The following is a 19,269-nucleotide window of genomic DNA, read 5'->3' as shown; positions in this document are numbered from 1 at the left end:
CACTGTCAAAAACACATATGCTTGCCAAAAGCAAAATCGGGTAGAAATAATCACATTGGTAAAAGTAATGCTCATTAAACCAGCAATAGAATATGCTAACTAAGGCTAATTAAGCCAACAATATACGTTTGTGATCAAAATAAAGAAAAGCCACATGTTTCTGCCCGGGATCAAAACAGGGAACTTTCAGGAGGATGGCAAACAGGACAATCACTACACTACAGTAACCAGACAAGAGCGTTTACTGTGGTCATGGCAAGCATTAAAGATCAAGCACTCATTGTCAAAAGCACTAGTTTGCAAGAGAAAAGCTGTGTTTATGCCCAGTTTCGAACTGAGGACCTTTCGCGTGTAAAGTGAACGTGATAACCGCTACACTACAGAAACCAACCGATTCAAACAAAAAAAAAATGCTGTGGTCATGGCAAGCAATAAAGAACAAGCACTGAAAGTCAAAAAGATCGTTTTCCAAGAGAAAAAGCTGTGTTTCTGCCCAGTTTCGAACTGGGGACCTTTCGCGTGTGAGGCGAACGTGATAACCGCTACACTACAGAAACCGGATGCAAGTGCTTACTGTGGTGACAACAAGCAATCGAGATCAAGAACTGAAAGTCAAAAGCTTGGATACCAAAGTGTAAAAGCGTGTTTCTGCCCAGTTTCGATCTGGGGACCTTTCGCGTGTTAGGCGAACGTGATAACTAGAGTTGAGCGAAACGGGTCGAAAAAATTCAAAAGTCGGGTTTCATGAAACGAAACCCGACCCTAGGATGAGGTCGGCCACGAGGTCGGCGACTTACGCGCCAAAGTCGCGTTTCAAAAGTTTGTTTTGGGCTCTTTTTCAGCCAATCAGGATCCACGGACAATGTGGGCAACGTGATGACCTAGGCACGGGTCACCACCATCTTTCAGAATGGCATGCAAGTGATTGGCTTGCTTTGGTGGGCGTCACAGGGGGTATAAAAGGGCGTGCACGCCGACCGCCATCTTACTTCTGCCGATCTTAGTATAGGGAGAGGTTGCTGCTGATTCTGTAGGGAGAGCGTTAGGCAGGGAAGAAGACAAAAAAACTGCTTCTGCTGCTAGCGATTTGGCCTGCACAACACACAAGTCACTGTGTGTGCAGTGCAAGGGGAGGCTATATTGTGGTGTATCAGTGGTGTTGGTTGTTGGGCTGCCTTTTAAGGCTTCCTGACACGCTGGCATTGCTGTTTACCCACTGCTCTGCAAACTGCTTTTTTAAAAGCAATCCAATCTCCCTTATCCTCTAGTCACTTTTGTCACAGCTGTGCCATCGAGCGTGTCACATAGCGCTCAGATATCAGTGGGCCTCACACAATCCACAAGTGTCCAGTGTCCAAAAGTGTACGCAGAGATTCAAAATCTCCATTATCCTCTCGTCACTTTGGTCACAGGCAGCTGTGCCATCGAGCGTGTCACATAGCGCTCAGATATCAGTGGGCCTCACACAATCCACAAGTGTCCAGTGTCCAAAAGTGTGCGCAGAGATTCAAAATCTCCATTATCCTCTCGTCACTTTGGTCACAGGCAGCTGTGCCATCGAGCGTGTCACATAGCGCTCAGATATCAGTGGGCCTCACACAATCCACAAGTGTCCAGTGTCCAAAAGTGTGCGCAGAGATTCAAAATCTCCATTATCCTCTCGTCACTTTGGTCACAGGCAGCTGTGCCATCGAGCCTGTCACATAGCGCTCAGATATCAGTGGGCCTCACACAATCCACAAGTGTCCAGTGTCCAAAAGTGTACGCAGAGATTCAAAATCTCCATTATCCTTTCATCACTTTGGTCACAGGCAGCTGTGCCATCGAGCGTGTCACATAGCGCTCAGATATCAGTGGGCCTCACACAATCCACAAGTGTCCAGTGTCCAAAAGTGTACGCAGAGATTCAAAATCTCCATTATCCTCTCGTCACTTTGGTCACAGGCAGCTGTGCCATCGAGCGTGTCACATAGCGCTCAGATATCAGTGGGCCTCACACAATCCACAAGTGTCCAGTGTCCAAAAGTGTACGCAGAGATTCAAAATCTCCATTATCCTCTCGTCACTTTGGTCACAGGCAGCTGTGCCATCGAGTGTGTCACATAGCGCTCAGATATCAGTGGGCCTCACACAATCCACAAGTGTCCAGTGTCCAAAAGTGTACGCAGAGATTCAAAATCTCCATTATCCTCTCGTCACTTTGGTCACAGGCAGCTGTGCCATCGAGTGTGTCACATAGCGCTCAGATATCAGTGGGCCTCACACAATCCACAAGTGTCCAGTGTCCAAAAGTGTACGCAGAGATTCAAAATCTCCATTATCCTCTCGTCACTTTGGTCACAGGCAGCTGTGCCATCGAGCGTGTCACATAGCGCTCAGATATCAGTGGGCCTCACACAATCTACAAGTGTCCAGTGTCCAAAAGTGTACGCAGAGATTCAAAATCTCCATTATCCTCTCGTCACTTTGGTCACAGGCAGCTGTGCCATCGAGCGTGTCACATAGCGCTCAGATATCAGTGGGCCTCACACAATCTACAAGTGTCCAGTGTCCAAAAGTGTACGCAGAGATTCAAAATCTCCATTATCCTCTCGTCACTTTGGTCACAGGCAGCTGTGCCATCGAGCGTGTCACATAGCGCTCAGATATCAGTGGGCCTCACACAATCTACAAGTGTCCAGTGTCCAAAAGTGTACGCAGAGATTCAAAATCTCCATTATCCTCTCGTCACTTTGGTCACAGGCAGCTGTGCCATCGAGCATGTCACATAGCGCTCAGATATCAGTGGGCCTCACACAATCCACAAGTGTCCAGTGTCCAAAAGTGTACGCAGAGATTCAAAATCTCCATTATCCTCTCGTCACTATGGTCACAGGCAGCTGTGCCATCGAGCGTGTCACATAGCGCTCAGATATCAGTGGGCCTCACACAATCCACAAGTGTCCAGTGTCCAAAAGTGTACGCAGAGATTAAAAATCTCCATTATCCTCTCGTCACTTTGGTCACAGGCAGCTGTGCCATCGAGCCTGTCACATAGCGCTCAGATATCAGTGGGCCTCACACAATCTACAAGTGTCCAGTGTCCAAAAGTGTACGCAGAGATTCAAAATCTCCATTATCCTCTCGTCACTTTGGTCACAGGCAGCTGTGCCATCGAGCGTGTCACATAGCGCTCAGATATCAGTGGGCCTCACACAATCCACAAGTGTCCAGTGTCCAAAAGTGAACGCAGAGATTCAAAATCTCCATTATCCTCTCGTCACTTTGGTCACAGGCAGCTGTGCTATCGAGCGTGTCACATAGCGCTCAGATATCAGTGGGCCTCACACAATCCACAAGTGTTCAGTGTCCAAAAGTGTACGCAGAGATTCAAAATCTCCATTATCCTCTCGTCACTTTGGTCACAGGCAGCTGTGCCATCGAGCGTGTCACATAGCGCTCAGATATCAGTGGGCCTCACACAATCTACAAGTGTCCAGTGTCCAAAAGTGTACGCAGAGATTCAAAATCTCCATTATCCTCTCGTCACTTTGGTCACAGGCAGCTGTGCCATCGAGCGTGTCACATAGCGCTCAGATATCAGTGGGCCTCACACAATCCACAAGTGTCCAGTGTCCAAAAGTGTACGCAGAGATTCAAAATCTCCATTATCCTCTCTTCACTTTGGTCACAGGCAGCTGTGCCATCGAGCATGTCACATAGCGCTCAGATATCAGTGGGCCTCACACAATCCACAAGTGTCCAGTGTCCAAAATTGTACGCAGAGATTCAAAATCTCCATTATCCTCTCGTCACTTTGGTCACAGGCAGCTGTGCCATCGAGCGTGTCACATAGCGCTCAGATATCAGTGGGCCTCACACAATCCACAAGTGTCCAGTGTCCAAAAGTGTACGCAGAGATTCAAAATCTCCATTATCCTCTCTTCACTTTGGTCACAGGCAGCTGTGCCATCGAGCATGTCACATAGCGCTCAGATATCAGTGGGCCTCACACAATCCACAAGTGTCCAGTGTCCAAAAGTGTACGCAGAGATTCAAAATCTCCATTATCCTCTCGTCACTTTGGTCACAGGCAGCTGTGCCATCGAGCGTGTCACATAGCGCTCAGATATCAGTGGGCCTCACACAATCCACAAGTGTCCAGTGTCCAAAAGTGTACGTAGAGATTCAAAATCTCCCTTATCCTCTCGTCACTTTGGTCACAGGCAGCTGTGCCATCGAGCGTGTCACATAGCGCTCAGATATCAGTGGGCCTCACACAATCCACAAGTGTCCAGTGTCCAAAAGTGTACGCAGAGATTAAAAATCTCCATTATCCTCTCGTCACTTTGGTCACAGGCAGCTGTGCCATCGAGCGTGTCACATAGCGCTCAGATATCAGTGGGCCTCACACAATCCACAAGTGTCCAGTGTCCAAAAGTGTACGCAGAGATTCAAAATCTCCATTATCCTCTCGTCACTTTGGTCACAGGCAGCTGTGCCATCGAGCGTGTCACATAGCGCTCAGATATCAGTGGGCCTCACACAATCCACAAGTGTCCAGTGTCCAAAAGTGTACGCAGAGATTCAAAATCTCCATTATCCTCTCGTCACTTTGGTCACAGGCAGCTGTGCCATCGAGCGTGTCACATAGCGCTCAGATATCAGTGGGCCTCACACAATCCACAAGTGTCCAGTGTCCAAAAGTGTACGCAGAGATTCAAAATCTCCATTATCCTCTCGTCACTTTGGTCACAGGCAGCTGTGCCATCGAGCGTGTCACATAGCGCTCAGATATCAGTGGGCCTCACACAATCCAAAAGTGTCCACTGTCCACAAGTGTGTGCAGAAATTCTAAATCTCCCCTGTCCTATAGACACCTTGTACCTTGTTTTACATTACTATATAGTTTGTAGGACTTTGTCTACATTTCTACCAAAAATGAGGAAGGATGGTGGAAGAGGCCGTGGAATTGGGCGGGGGTTGGCAGCTGGTAATGATGGTGTTGGTGGTGGATCTGATGGTAGTGGCAAGAGCAAAATAGGACCGAATGCAGGAGGTGCTGACCCTGCGTCATCGTCTGGCTACATAAGGCCTCGAACGCTTAGTTTTCTAGGAGTTGGCAAACCGCTTTTAAAGGCAGAGCATCAGGAAAAAGTTTTGTCTTACATTGCTGACTCAGCCTCCAGCTCTATCGCCTCCTCTTCTTCAGTTGTAAAAAGTAAAAGCACTGAGTCGTCATTGGAGGCTCATGTTCATGAACCACACCTTTCCTTGTGTCCTTCACCCCAACCAAGATTGAAGGATGACGCAGGCCATACTACTGATTACTCCATGGAGCTGTTTTCACATACCATGCCTGGATTATCAAGTCAAATGGTGAATTACCCAGGCCAAGATGAATCTGACATGGAGTGCACTGATGCACAGCCGCTGATGGATGATTCTGCTGGTACATTCACTCAGAGCACTACATTGTCCTCGCAGTGTACAGAGCCAGATTTTGACCCTGATGAGACTCAGGTGCCCCTTCCCGCACACTATACCACCATACACGGTGACACAGAGAAAGGTGCACATGACATAGAAGAGGAGGTGATGGATGACCCAGTTGTTGACCCAGATTGGCATCCATTGGGGGAAGAGGGTGCTGCTTCCAATAGCTCAGATGAGGAGCATCCACAGCAGACATCGACATCGCAACAGCTGTTATCTGGCAGGCCCGGAGCACTCCAAAGACAGGTTCCAAACATCAAAAGAGTTGCTGGACAGCTTGTCCAGAGGGTCAAAAGATCACAGCGTGCTAGGCCGCAAAATGTCTGCCAAAGTAGGAAGAGTGCAGTGTGGCACTTTTTTGAACAAAATCCTCATGATCAGGCCAAGGTTATCTGTAAGAAGTGCGCAAAGACCTTTAGCCGAGGGAAAAATCTGAAAAATTTGAATACCAGTTGCATGCTTAGACATTTAACCAGCAAGCACTTGCAAGCGTGGACACAACACCAAACCTCAAGTGCCACATGTGCAACTGATCACAACGAAGGTAGTCAGCAACGCTACATTGTTTCCCCCACTGTAAGCCCACCGGTTAGCACAGCAGCAAATGTTGAGGTGTCGTGGCAAGGCCACAGCAGTCAGGGAATCCCACTGTTATATCAACGAAAGACTGATTCTAGGCCATCAGAAAGAACACCAACTCCATCACCATCATCAACCCTCTCTCAGTCCGCCCTGTCCACCGCTACTTCCACCATATGCAGCTCTCAAGTCCAGCTCACCCTCCCAGACACTATGAGTAGGTCAAGAAAGTACTCAGTCTCTCATCCGCGTACACTGGGTTTGAACGCCCACATTGCCAAACTAATCTCGTTTGAGATGATGCCCTTTCGGTTGGTGGAAAGCACAGCTTTCCGCGATCTCATGGCCTATGCAGTACCACGCTATGACCTACCCAGTCGCCACTTCTTCTCTCGCAAAGCCATCCCAGCCCTCCACCATCATGTGAAAGACCGCATTGTCCATGCACTCAAGCAGTCAGTGAGCGGAAAGGTGCACCTCACAACTGATGCATGGTCCAGTCGGCATGGCCAGGGCCGTTACGTGTCCATCACTGCGCACTGGGTTAATGTGGTGGATGCAGGGTCCACAGGGGACAGCGGTGGTGGGACAGTGCTGCCTAGCCCACGGTATAGGAAACAGTTGGCTGTAGGCGTTCGACCCTCCTCCTCCTCCAGAAGCGAAAGCTTGTCCACAGAGCGCAGTCGTACGAGCACTCCATCTGCAGCTGCCACTGTTGCACACGATGTGTCCCCCTATCGAGCAGCTAGTGGAAAGCGTCAGCAGGCTGTGTTGCAGATGATGTGTTTGGGCGACAGACACACCGCCGAGGTGCTGGCCGAGTACTTGAAGCGACAAACTGAGTCATGGCTGGGCAGTGTACAACTTGAGGCAGGCAAGGTAGTTAGTGATAACGGCCGTAATTTTGTGGCAGCCATAGCCCTTTCAAAACTCAGCCACATACCTTGCTTGGCTCACACCTTGAACCTGGTGGTGCAGTGCTTCCTCAAAAATTATCCGGAGTTAACAGCCCTGCTCCAGAAGGTGCGAAAACTGTGCGCGCACATCCGCCGGTCGCCTGTACACTCCGTTCGTATGCAGAAGCTGCAGCGATTGCTCCACCTTCCCAACCACCGCCTCATTATCGACATTGCAACAAGGTGGAACTCCACCCTGCACATGGTGGAGCGGCTGTGCGAGCAGAGGCAGGCCATAATGCATTTGTGGGAGGATACACGGCCAGGCACTTTGAGAGCAGACATGGAGTTGACAGGCGTGCAGTGGTCGAAGCTGAAAGACCTTTGTAAAGTCCTTCAGTGTTTTGAGGAATGCTCACGGCTGGTAAGCGCAGACGACGCCATCCTAAGCATGAGCATCCCACTTATGCGTCTGCTCATGCAAACTTTGACGCACCTTAAGGAGCAGGCGTCTGCAGCCAATGTTGATGAGGAGGAAGAGGAGGAGGGAATCCTTGATGACATTCAGCCATTGTCTGCTCAGGGACCTCTCCTGGACGAGGTGGAGGAAGAAGAGGAGGAGGAGGATGATGGGGATGATTACTTAGGGGAGGAGGATGCATCTCGTGGGGCAAGTGAAAATGTTGGCGTGGCAAGGTCTGGTACAGGGTTTGTGCGTGACTGGAGGGATGTGGATTTGCCAGAAAGTGCTCCTCCACCCAGCACTCGCAGTGCATCATTGACACCGGGAACATTGGCCCACATGTCAGATTATGCCTTGCGGATCCTAAAAAGGGACCCCCGCATTGCCAAAATGATGAACGAATGACGACTACTGGTTGGCCAGCATCCTGGATCCACGCTATAAAGGCAAATTACAAAACATCATGCCACAGGAGAACCTTGACCTAATATTGGCTAATAAACAAGCAACTCTGGTAAATCGGTTGCTTGAGGCATTCCCAGCACACAGCAGCGGTGATGGTTCTCACACGAGTCGTACGGGCCGGGGGCAGCTTGGCAGAGGTGTTCGTGGTGCACACAGCAGAAGTGGCGTTGGAGACAGGGGTTTCATGACAATGTTGTGGACTGATTTTTCAAATACCGCTCACACAACTGGTAATACTGCATCGATGGAAAGTGACAGGAGACAGCAGTTGTCAACTATGGTTACAAACTACTTTTCCTCCCATATCGATGTTCTCCCACACAGGTCATTCCCCTTTGACTATTGGGCCGCTAAACTGGACACCTGGCCTGAATTGGCCCAATATGCCTTACAGGAGCTCGCTTGCCCAGCTGCAAGTGTGCTATCGGAAAGAGTCTTCAGTGCAGCTGGATCAATCCTGACAGAAAAAAGGACCCGTCTGTCAACCCAAAATGTGGATGATCTAACCTTCATTAAAATGAACCACGCATGGGTTTCCAAGGATTTTGTCCCACCTTCCCCTGATGACACATAGGGTGACAGAAAAATGGCTTGCTTTGGTCCACTTCTTCCTGGTACTTCACCTATTTCGCCTTTTGCATCAGCTCAATGTCCAACATCAACATATGCCACTTTCTAAAACTCCCTAACTGTGCTGCCTCCCCCCCCCATGGCCGGGGTAACCACCTAGCGCACGACACCGTGCGAGTGCCGTTAGCCTGGACAGGTGGGTAGGCCGACTCTTGGGCGCGGGCACTGGCACAGGGTCCCTCATAGTGCAATCAAGTGTCTCTGACGGTGGTGGTGCACACCCGCCGTCAGACACACCGCTGTACTATGAGGGGCCCAGTGCCAGTACCGACGCCCAAGTGTGGGCCCCCCTTGCTTGGGCAGGGCCCCAGCATTTGCAATCTTTACCTCTCCCTGCTCCTCCGCTGTGTAATCTGGGCCGTCAAATCCATACTGTGCCTGACACCGTCTGAGCCTGCCTCCTGAGACATATATTTTGAATGTGTACGCTATCCATACATGTTATCCAGGGATACGGTACCCTTTCTAACCTTTGTGCAATGACGTGCAATCCATACTGGGCCTAACACCGTCTGAGCCTGCCTCATGCTGTATAGACATATATTTTGAATGTGTACGCTATCCATACATGTTATCCGGGGATACGGTACCCTTTCTAACCTTTGTGCAATGACGTGCAATCCATACTGGGCCTAACACCGTCTGAGCCTGCCTCATGCTGTATAGACATATATTTTGAATGTGTACGCTATCCATACATGTTATCCGGGGATACGGTACCCTTTCTAACCTTTGTGCAATGACGTGCAATCCATACTGGGCCTAACACCGTCTGAGCCTGCCTCATGCTGTATAGACATATATTTTGAATGTGTACGCTATCCATACATGTTATCCGGGGATACGGTACCCTTTCTAACCTTTGTGCAATGACGTGCAATCCATACTGGGCCTAACACCGTTTGAGCCTGCCTCATGCTGTATAGACATATATTTTGAATGTGTATGCTATCCATACATGTTATCCGGGGATACGGTACCCTTTCTAACCTTTGTGCAATGACGTGCAATCCATACTGGGCCTAACACCGTCTGAGCCTGCCTCATGCTGTATAGACATATATTTTGAATGTGTACGCTATCCATACATGTTATCCGGGGATACGGTACCCTTTCTAACCTTTGTGCAATGACGTGCAATCCATACTGGGCCTAACACCGTCTGAGCCTGCCTCATGCTGTATAGACATATATTTTGAATGTGTACGCTATCCATACATGTTATCCAGGGATACGGTACCCTTTCTAACCTTTGTGCAATGACGTGCAATCCATACTGGGCCTAACACCGTCTGAGCCTGCCTCATGCTGTATAGACATATATTTTGAATGTGTACGCTATCCATACATGTTATCCAGGGATACGGTACCCTTTCTAACCTTTGTGCAATGACGTGCAATCCATACTGGGCCTAACACCGTCTGAGCCTGCCTCATGCTGTATAGACATATATTTTGAATGTGTACGCTATCCATACATGTTATCCGGGGATACGGTACCCTTTCTAACCTTTGTGCAATGACGTGCAATCCATACTGGGCCTAACACCGTCTGAGCCTGCCTCATGCTGTATAGACATATATTTTGAATGTGTACGCTATCCATACATGTTATCCGGGGATACGGTACCCTTTCTAACTTTTGTGCAATGACGTGCAATCCATACTGGGCCTAACACCGTCTGAGCCTGCCTCATGCTGTATAGACATATATTTTGAATGTGTACGCTATCCATACATGTTATCCGGGGATACGGTACCCTTTCTAACCTTTGTGCAATGACGTGCAATCCATACTGGGCCTAACACCGTCTGAGCCTGCCTCATGCTGTATAGACATATATTTTGAATGTGTACGCTATCCATACATGTTATCCAGGGATACGGTACCCTTTCTAACCTTTGTGCAATCACGTGCAATCCATACTGGGCGTGAGAACGGCTGGCGAGCTGTTAAGCAAGCTACAGCACCTGTCCAGACAAGTACAGGGATTCCCTAGCGAGGAGACTTATTTGATTGTTTTCAATGTTGGGACAGCAATTTTTGGGGAGCACTATACTCTGGAGAATGATAGATGGGGCCCACCATACACTGGAACATTCCAAAGGTGGACATCAGACACTGGAGCAGCATTTACAGGGCCCATTATACACTAGAGCATTAGAAATGGGGCCCATTATGTTTGGAGCATTATTTGGGCCTATAAGACAGTGGAGCTTCATCCATGGGGACCAACATATACTGTAGCATTATGTGGAGCTCATCATATACTGTTTCAAACATTTTATGGGACCAATGATTCTGTATGGAGAAATAGATGGGCCTCGTCATGAGATGTAAAAAGTGAGGTATTTTTCATTGTACTATACCGCTATTTATCTGCCATATCGGAGCATGATGAGTTGTGGTATGTGTTAAAGGGGCGCTCTTTCGCCCAGGGCACATGAAAACCTGCAGCCAGCCCTCCCCCCCACAACTTTAGCCAAATAACACCCATTTTTCAGTGCGTAACCTATATTATGAAGTTAATTAAGGTTGACAAGCTTAAGTAAGAAGAATTGATGCTTTTGGCATTCAAATGGGCACTGTAGGTGTGTTTCCTGTCCTCCTCTCACTGCCGACTTTTATTCACCATTGACTTACATTAAGTTTTGTGTTTCGGGACGACCCCGACTTTTCCCTATAATCGGACGATCTTGCTCGACCCGACTTTTGGAAAAGTCGGGTTTCACGAAACGAAACGCGACCCTAAAAAACCAAAAGTCGCTCAACTCTAGTGATAACCACTACACTACAGAAACCGGCTGCGAAAGGTTACTGTAGTCATGACGAGCCATCGAGAACAAAGACTCAACGTCAAAAGCTTTAATATCAACGCCTAATGTCATGCTTCTATCCAGTTTCGAACTGGGGACCGTTCGCGTGTGAGGTGAACGTGACAACCACTACACTTCAGAAACTCAATGCAAAGCTAAAGATGTTTAAACATGCTGAAATGAACTTGAAAAAGAAAAAAACAGCCAGCCAAAGTCAAGAGGTCTTCCTCTATGTCTGAAGACAGGACAAAGTGCATTTTGCAACACAGGAACCTTTCATTTGTCAGGCTATTGGAGAAAAAGAACAAACAGGGAAACAAAACCATGCTCCACAAAACATTCTCATGCCTTTGTCCAAAAGCCAAAAAGAAAAAGCACCTAGATGCCTGCTTTCGCACCTTGATCCTATCAGGTGTTACTTGAATTAGGAACACTTAGACACTGTCAAAAACACACATGCTTGCCAAAAGCAAAAACGGGTAGAAATAATCTCATTGCTAAAAGTAATGCTCATTAAACCAGCAATAGAATATGCTAACTAAGGCTAATTAAGCCAACAATATACGTTTGTGATCAAAATAAAGAAAAGCCACATGTTTCTGCCCTGGATCAAAACTGGGAACTTTCAGGAGGATGGCAAACAGGACAATCACTACACTACAGTAACCAGACAAGAGCGTTTACTGTGGACATGGCAAGCATTAAAGATCAAGCACTCATTGTTAGAAGCGCTAGTTTGCAAGAGGAACGCTGTGTTTCTGCCCAGTTTCAAACTGAGGACCTTTCGTGTGTAAAGCAAACGTGATAACCGCTACACTACAGAAACCAACCGATTCAAACAAGCAAAAAATGCTGTGGTCATGGCAAGCAATAAAGAACAAGCACTGAAAGTCAAAAAGATCGTTTTCCAAGAGAAAAAGCTGTGTTTCTGCCCAGTTTCGAACTGGGGAACTTTCACGTGTGAGGCGAACGTGATAACCGCTACACTACAGAAACCGGATGCAAGCGCTTACTGTGGTGACAACAAGCAATCGAGATCAAGAACTGAAAGTCAAAAGCTTGGATACCAAAGGGTTTCAGCGTGTATCTGCCCAGTTTCGAACTGGGGACCTTTTGCGTGTTAGGCGAACGTGATACCCACTACACTACAGAAACCAGCTGCGGAAGGTTACTGTGGTCATGACGAGCCATCGAGAACAAAGACTCAACGTCAAAAGCTTTAATATCAACGCCTAATGTCATGCTTCTATCCAGTTTCGAACTGGGGACCGTTCTTGTGTGAGGTGAACGTGACAACCACTACACTTCAAAAACTCCATGCAAAGCTAAAGATGTTTAAACATGCTGAAATGAACTTGAAAAAGTAAAAAACAGCCAGCCAAAGTCAAGAGGTCTTCCTCTATGTCTGAAGACAGGACAAAGTGCATTTTGCAACACAGGAACCTTTCATTTGTCAGGCTATTGGAGAAAAAGAACAAACAGGGAAACAAAACCATGCTCCACAAAACGTTCTCATGCCTTTGTCCAAAAGCCAAAAAGAAAAAGCACCTAGATGCCTGCTTTCGCACCTTGATCCTATCAGGTGTTACTTGAATTAGGAACACTTAGACACTGTCAAAAACACACATGCTTGCCAAAAGCAAAAACGGGTAGAAATAATCACATTGGTAAAAGTAATGCTCATTAAACCAGCAATAGAATATGCTAACTAATTCTAATTAAGCCAACAATATACGTTTGTGATCAAAATAAAGAAAAGCCACATGTCTCTGCCCGGGATCAAAACAGGGAACTTTCAGGAGGATGGCAAACAGGACAATCACTACACTACAGTAACCAGACAAGAGCGTTTACTGTGGTCATGGAAATCATTTAAGATCAAGCACTCATTGTCAAAAGCGCTAGTTTGCAAGAGGAACGCTGTGTTTCTGCCCAGTTTCGAACTGAGGACCTTTCCCGTGTAAAGCGAACGTGATAACCACTACACTACAGAAACCAACCGATTCAAACAAGCAAAAAATGCTGTGGTCATGGCAAGCAATAAAGAACAAGCACTGAAAGTCAAAAAGATCATTTTCCAAGAGAAAAAAAAGATGTGTTTCTGCCCATTTTCGAACTGGGGACCTTTCGCGTGTGAGTCGAACGTGATAACCGCTACACTACAGAAACCGGATGCAAGCGCTTACTGTGGTGACAACAAGCAATCGAGATCAAGAACTGAAAGTCAAAAGCTTGGATACCAAAGGGTAACAGCGTGTTTCTGCCCAGTTTCGAACTGGGGACCCTTCGCGTGTTAGGCGAAAGTGATAACCACTACACTACAGAAACCGGCTGCAGAAGGTTACTGTGGTCATGACGAGCCATCGAGAACAAAGACTCAATGTCAAAAGCTTTAATATCAACGCCTAATGTCATGCTTCTATCCAGTTTTGAACTGGGGACCGTTCGCGTGTGAGGTGAACGTGACAACCACTACACTTCAGAAACTCTATGCAAAGCTAAAGATGTTTAAACATGCTGAAATGAACTTGAAAAAGAAAAAACATTCAGCCAAAGTCAAGAGGTCTTCCTCTATGTCTGAAGACAGGACAAAGTGCATTTTGCAACACAGGAACCTTTCATTTTTCAGGCTATTGGAGAAAAAGAACAAACAGGGAAACAAAACCATGCTCCACAAAACATTCTCTTGCCTTTGTCCAAAAGCCAAAAAGAAAAAGCACCTAGATGCCTGCTTTCGCAACTTGATCCTATCAGGTGTTACTTGAATTAGGAACACTTAGACACTGTCAAAAACACACATGCTTGCCAAAAGCAAAAACGGGTAGAAATAATCACATTAGTAAAAGTAATGCTCATTAAACCAGCAATAGAATATGCTAAATAAGGCTAATTACGCCAACAATGTACGTTTGTGATCAAAATAAAGAAAAGCCACATGTTTCTGCCCGGGATCAAAACAGGGAACTTTCAGGAGGATGGCAAACAGGACAATCACTACACTACAGTAACCAGACAAGAGCGTTTACTGTGGTCATGGCAAGCATTAAAGATCAAGCACTCATTGTCAAAAGCGCTAGTTTGCAAGAGGAACGCTGTGTTTCTGCCCAGTTTCGAACTGAGGACCTTTCATGTGTAAAGCGAACGTGATAACCACTACACTCCAGAAACCAACCGATTCAAGCAATCAAAAAATGCTGTGGTCATGGCAAGCAATAAAGAACAAGCACTGAAAGTCAAAAAGATCATTTTCCAAGAGAAAAAAAGCTGTGTTTCTGCCCACTTTCGAACTGGGGACCTCTCGCGTGTGAGGCGAACGTGATAACCGCTACACTACAGAAACCGGATGCAAGCGCTTACTGTGGTGACAACAAGCAATCAAGATCAAGAACTGAAAGTCAAAAGCTTGGATACCAAAGGGTAACAGCGTGTTTCTGCCCAGTTTCGAACTGGGGACCTTTCGCGTGTTAGGCTACTTTCACACATCATGTTTTCGGCGTTAGGCGCGATCCGGCGTCGTGCCGGAATGCCGGATCCGGCAAATGTTTTGTAAAACCTGATGTGCCGGATCCGGTTTTCTGCCGGATCCGTCTTGTTCTTGACAGACAAAACCGGATCCGTCTCATCCGGTTCATCCGTTTTTCTATCTGTTTTTCGACGGATTACGATTATCCGGTTTTTAAAATTGACCCTCAAGGCAGAGTACACTGGCAGGATGACAGAGTGTGAAAGATTTGTGCCCTAACCAAACTTGTGTACCTTCTGGACCAACAGTATATACCTTTGCCAACCAAAGTTGTCTATCTTGTCATGGTCTACTATTTTTAGCTTTAAGCCACAGGTGTGTACCTGGTTGTGTTTTATGCAAAGTATTTCACCTTTTAACAAAAGTTGTGTACATTGGTAGGAAATCACCAACAATAAACACAACTTTTTAGGTGAAATACTTTGCTTCAAACACAACCAGGAACACAACTGTGGCAAAAAGCTAAAATTTACCCACAGTTACATACCTGGTTTTGAATACCTTTTTACCTTTGAAATACCCTGTATTTAACCTTTTTTTTAAACATAGTTCGCCGCAGAAAGAAAAGACAGACAACCATTGTGAAACGATAATTTAACTTTTATTTAAATTTTTTTTTTTTTTTTAAATGTTTTTAAAGTGCAAAAAACTTTTTTAATAAAGGTTTTAAACCCAATGGGCATTTTTATTAAAAAAAAAAAAAAATTACAAATCTGTGTAGTGTGGGGTGGAAATACTGCTGGAGGGGCTGCGGGACACTTCGACACTGGGTGTGTGGAGAGAGGACTGGGATCGTGGTGGGGAAGGAACAGTTAGAGGTGAAGGTGTGGAAAAAGCTACAGAATGGGTGGACATGTTGGAGGCAGAAGAGGTGGTGGGCGGTGGAGTGGAGGGTTGGGCAGGGACTGTAGGAGCAGATGATGTTGATGGAAAGTTGTATGGGGAAGGAGTTTGGTACGGGGAAGGAGTTTGGTACGGGGAAGGAGTTTGGTATGGGGCAGGTTGCTGGAAGTGGGGAGATGTCTGGTACTGGGGAGGTTGCTGGTACTGGTGAGGTTGCTGGTATGTAATAGGAGGGGGAGGATGGAAAGTGGCTGGAGGGGGTGCAGATGTAATAGGAGGGGGAGGATGGAAAGTGGCTGGAGGGGGTGCAGATGTAATAGGAGGGGGAGGATGGAAAGTGGCTGGAGGGGGTGCAGGTGGAGGAACTACAGTCGTGGGAGGTGGAGGTTGGGAGGTAACCTGCTGTAGAGCACCGTGGCACGAATGCATAACATGCATCTGCTGGGTAGGAGATAGTGTTGCCATGCGCTCCACAACAGACCTGAAAAAGGTGTGGTTTGGCGAAGATCTTGCTTCTGAATGCATGGTTTGCAGAAGTGTCTTCACCTCCAGAATGCTAGAGTTGATCTGCTGAAAGCCTGCGGAGATTTGCTCTGACAAGACTTTTAGACAGTTCTGGAAAGAAGCATTCAGATGCAAGAACTCTTGCGCATAACTCTTTTCCTGACCCCTCTGCCGCTGCCGCCCAGTACCCGCAGGTGTAGTAGAGGTGGCAGGGGCAGAAGGGTGGGGTAAAGGGAAAGCGATCTCCTCACCAGCAGCTTCATGTAATGTAGGCGGCCACGATGCTCCTGTGCTGGTGGATGGGACAGATGGGTCGAATGTGTGGGAAGGCTGGGAAGGTGCAGATGTACCGGGGCGGTCGAAGTGTCCCTTGGTGCCGGTCTCCTCAGGGATCGCCTCAGAAGGGTCCAATCGTGCAGGCTCCCGAGTGCTGCTCACCGTTCTGTGGAATAAAGAGAAAAAAAACAATTAAAATACTGACATGGTATGGCCCTGGCTGAAAAAAAAAAGTTACATCTAACATTTTTTTTCACATGTGGTGTGTAATATTTACCTTCTGGTGAGCATTGTTTCCCGGAGGAACGACAGGGCTTGTGCGTACTTGTACTTGCTCCTGCGTCCTCCAGATCCACTCGGGGCCCGCATCTCTTTATTGAACTCCTTCTTGAAACGATCCCTCACAGACCGCCACCGATTCACAATTCTGTTCCCTGAAACGAGAAAGGAGTGGTTAGTATACAACATCAGTGTTTCACAAACTCCAGTCCTCATGGTCCCCAGGGGTCATGTTTTCAGGATTTCCATAGTAAATAGAAATCCTGAACACATGATCCGTGGGGACCACGAGGACTGGAGTTCGGGAAACACTGGTTTACATCAAGCAACTGGTACTGTATATACTTACGCTCTTTAATCTGGGCCCGAACATCGAGGTCCTCCCAGCGGCCCACAAGGAGCGAACAGATTTCCTCCCAGAGTCGTCGGGTAACGATCAGGTCAGCGTGGCGGCGGTCAGCCATATTCCAGAGCGGCTCCCTTTCTCTGATGAGATCGATGAGGCGGTCCACATCAATCCCTCCATCCTCACCGTCAGAGTCGGGAGCACGCTGTGAAGGCTGTTAAAGAAAAAGACAAAAATAACATAATTAGCCTCCACAAAAGAAATGAAATAAAAAGTGCAAAAAAACAAAGCAAAAATATTTATACTTACACGATGGTGACCGCCGCGTTGCTGTCGCCGACGACCCTGGGAGGCACTGCGAGGACCTCTTGGCCGAGCACCAGATTGGGAAGACTAGGGAAAAAAACAAAAAATGTTATGTATTTGGATGTAGGCATTTGTTTGCTGTGTGTGGTCTGCAGAACGTTGTTTTCTATGTGTTGTGTGTAGTGTGATGTTGTGTTTCTGCGTTTGATGCAAAAAACTTACCAATTGTGAGCCCACTCCAGGTGTCTGTCCACCCCTTCCTTCTTCTTCTGGGAGCTCCTCTTCATCTTGTGATTCCTGTTTTGAAATAAAAGGCAATGAATAGACATATATTACAGAGATGATGGATTTTGGAAATAAAAACTTACCGTCAAACGCTGACGATGCGAGGGAGGGCTCCCAGAAGAAGACGTGCTGTCCTGTTGATGGCCAGACTCCATGGCTGTGGGTATTGCTGCTGCTGTTGCTGCTGCCAGTGATGCCATTTCTGCTGCTGCTGCTGCATCTCTTTGGCGGCTGTTGAATAAAGAGAAACAAAGGGCCAATGAATATCTTGATATTCCATGGCCCTAGTTTGGAGGAATGGGGGATTTGATAATTACCGTCTCTTATCTGCTGCTGGACTCCCCTCCTCAGCATGTTCCATTTGCTGCTCCATTTGTGGTGGTGCTGATGGTGCTGCTGCTGCAGATGTCTGCTGCCTTCTCCTGCTCCTGGTTCTTGGCTTGGGTGGCATGTTGGGTGTGGCTGAGGGTCCCATTGTCTTGCTTTTATATATCTCCTGTGGGCAGAGCTACTGAGCATGCTCAGACCAAAAAACCAGATTCGGCCGCCGGATCCGGCTCATTGCGGCGCTCATTGTGTGAAAAAGCCGGACGCGCCGGATCCGGCGTGTCTGGCTTTTTCGCCGGAGACAAAAAACGTTACAGTAGCCGTTTTTTCCAGACGCCGGATCGCGACACATTGCCGGATCCGGCGAAAACCGGATGAAACGCATGGCCATCCGGCGCGATCAGGCGCAAATGCAAGTCAATTGGGGGGAAACCGGAGCCGGCATTGCATTTCGCCGGATCCGGTTTCTGTCAAAAGCGCCGGATCGCGCCTGACGGCGAAAACCTGATGGGTGAAAGAGGCTTTAGGCGAACGTGATAACCACTACACTACAGAAACCGGCTGCCGAAGGTTACTGTGGTCATGACGAGCCATCGAGAACAAAGACTCAGTGTCAAAAGCTTTAATATCAACGCCTAATGTCATGCTTCTATCCAGTTGCGAACTGAGGACCTTTCGCGTGTAAAGCGAACGTGATAACCGCTACACTACAGAAACCAACCGATTCAAACAAACAAAAAATGCTGTGGTCATGGCAAGCAATAAAGAACAAGCACTGAAAGTCAAAAAGATCGTTTTCCAAGAGAAAAAGCTGTGTTTCTGCCCAGTTTCGAACTGGGGACCTGTCAGGCGAACGTGATAACCGCTACACTACAGAAACCAGATGCAAGTGCTTACTGTGGTGACAACCAGCAATCGAGATCAAGAACTGAAAGTCAAAAGCTTGGATACCAAAGGGTAACATCTTGTTTCTGCCCAGTTTCGAACTGGGGACCTTTCGCGTGTTAGGCGAACGTGATAACCACTACACTACAGAAACCGGCTGCGGAAGGTTACTGTGGTCATGACGAGCCATCGAGAACAAAGACTCAACGTCAAAAGCTTTAGTATCAACGCCTAATGTCATGCTTCTATCCAGTTTCGAACTGGGGACCGTTCGCGTGTGAGGTGAACGTGACAACCACTACACTTCAGAAACTCTATGCAAAGCTAAAGATGCTTAAACATGCTGAAATGAACTTGAAAAAGAAAAAAA

At 47.3% G+C, this 19,269-nt stretch overlaps 4 non-coding genes across 4 annotated transcripts; all 4 read right to left on the bottom strand.

The window, feature by feature from the left end:
• Positions 1-484: 484 nt before the first annotated feature.
• On the bottom strand, positions 485-557 carry TRNAV-CAC (transfer RNA valine (anticodon CAC)). The gene has a single exon. It is a non-coding gene; the product is annotated as a tRNA-Val (tRNA).
• A 12,691-nt stretch (positions 558-13,248) lies between these two features.
• Positions 13,249-13,321, bottom strand: TRNAV-UAC (transfer RNA valine (anticodon UAC)). The gene has a single exon. It is a non-coding gene; the product is annotated as a tRNA-Val (tRNA).
• A 259-nt stretch (positions 13,322-13,580) lies between these two features.
• On the bottom strand, positions 13,581-13,653 carry TRNAV-AAC (transfer RNA valine (anticodon AAC)). The gene has a single exon. It is a non-coding gene; the product is annotated as a tRNA-Val (tRNA).
• Positions 13,654-18,980: 5,327 nt separating this feature from the next.
• On the bottom strand, positions 18,981-19,053 carry TRNAV-AAC (transfer RNA valine (anticodon AAC)). The gene has a single exon. It is a non-coding gene; the product is annotated as a tRNA-Val (tRNA).
• Positions 19,054-19,269: the final 216 nt, after the last annotated feature.

This window comes from Dendrobates tinctorius, unplaced genomic scaffold (genome assembly GCF_039654945.1).
Source record: "Dendrobates tinctorius isolate UK_male_01 unplaced genomic scaffold, ASM3965494v1 ptg000432c, whole genome shotgun sequence".
NCBI lineage: Eukaryota > Metazoa > Chordata > Amphibia > Anura > Dendrobatidae > Dendrobates > Dendrobates tinctorius.
This window is presented reverse-complemented; position numbering and strand designations above follow the sequence as displayed.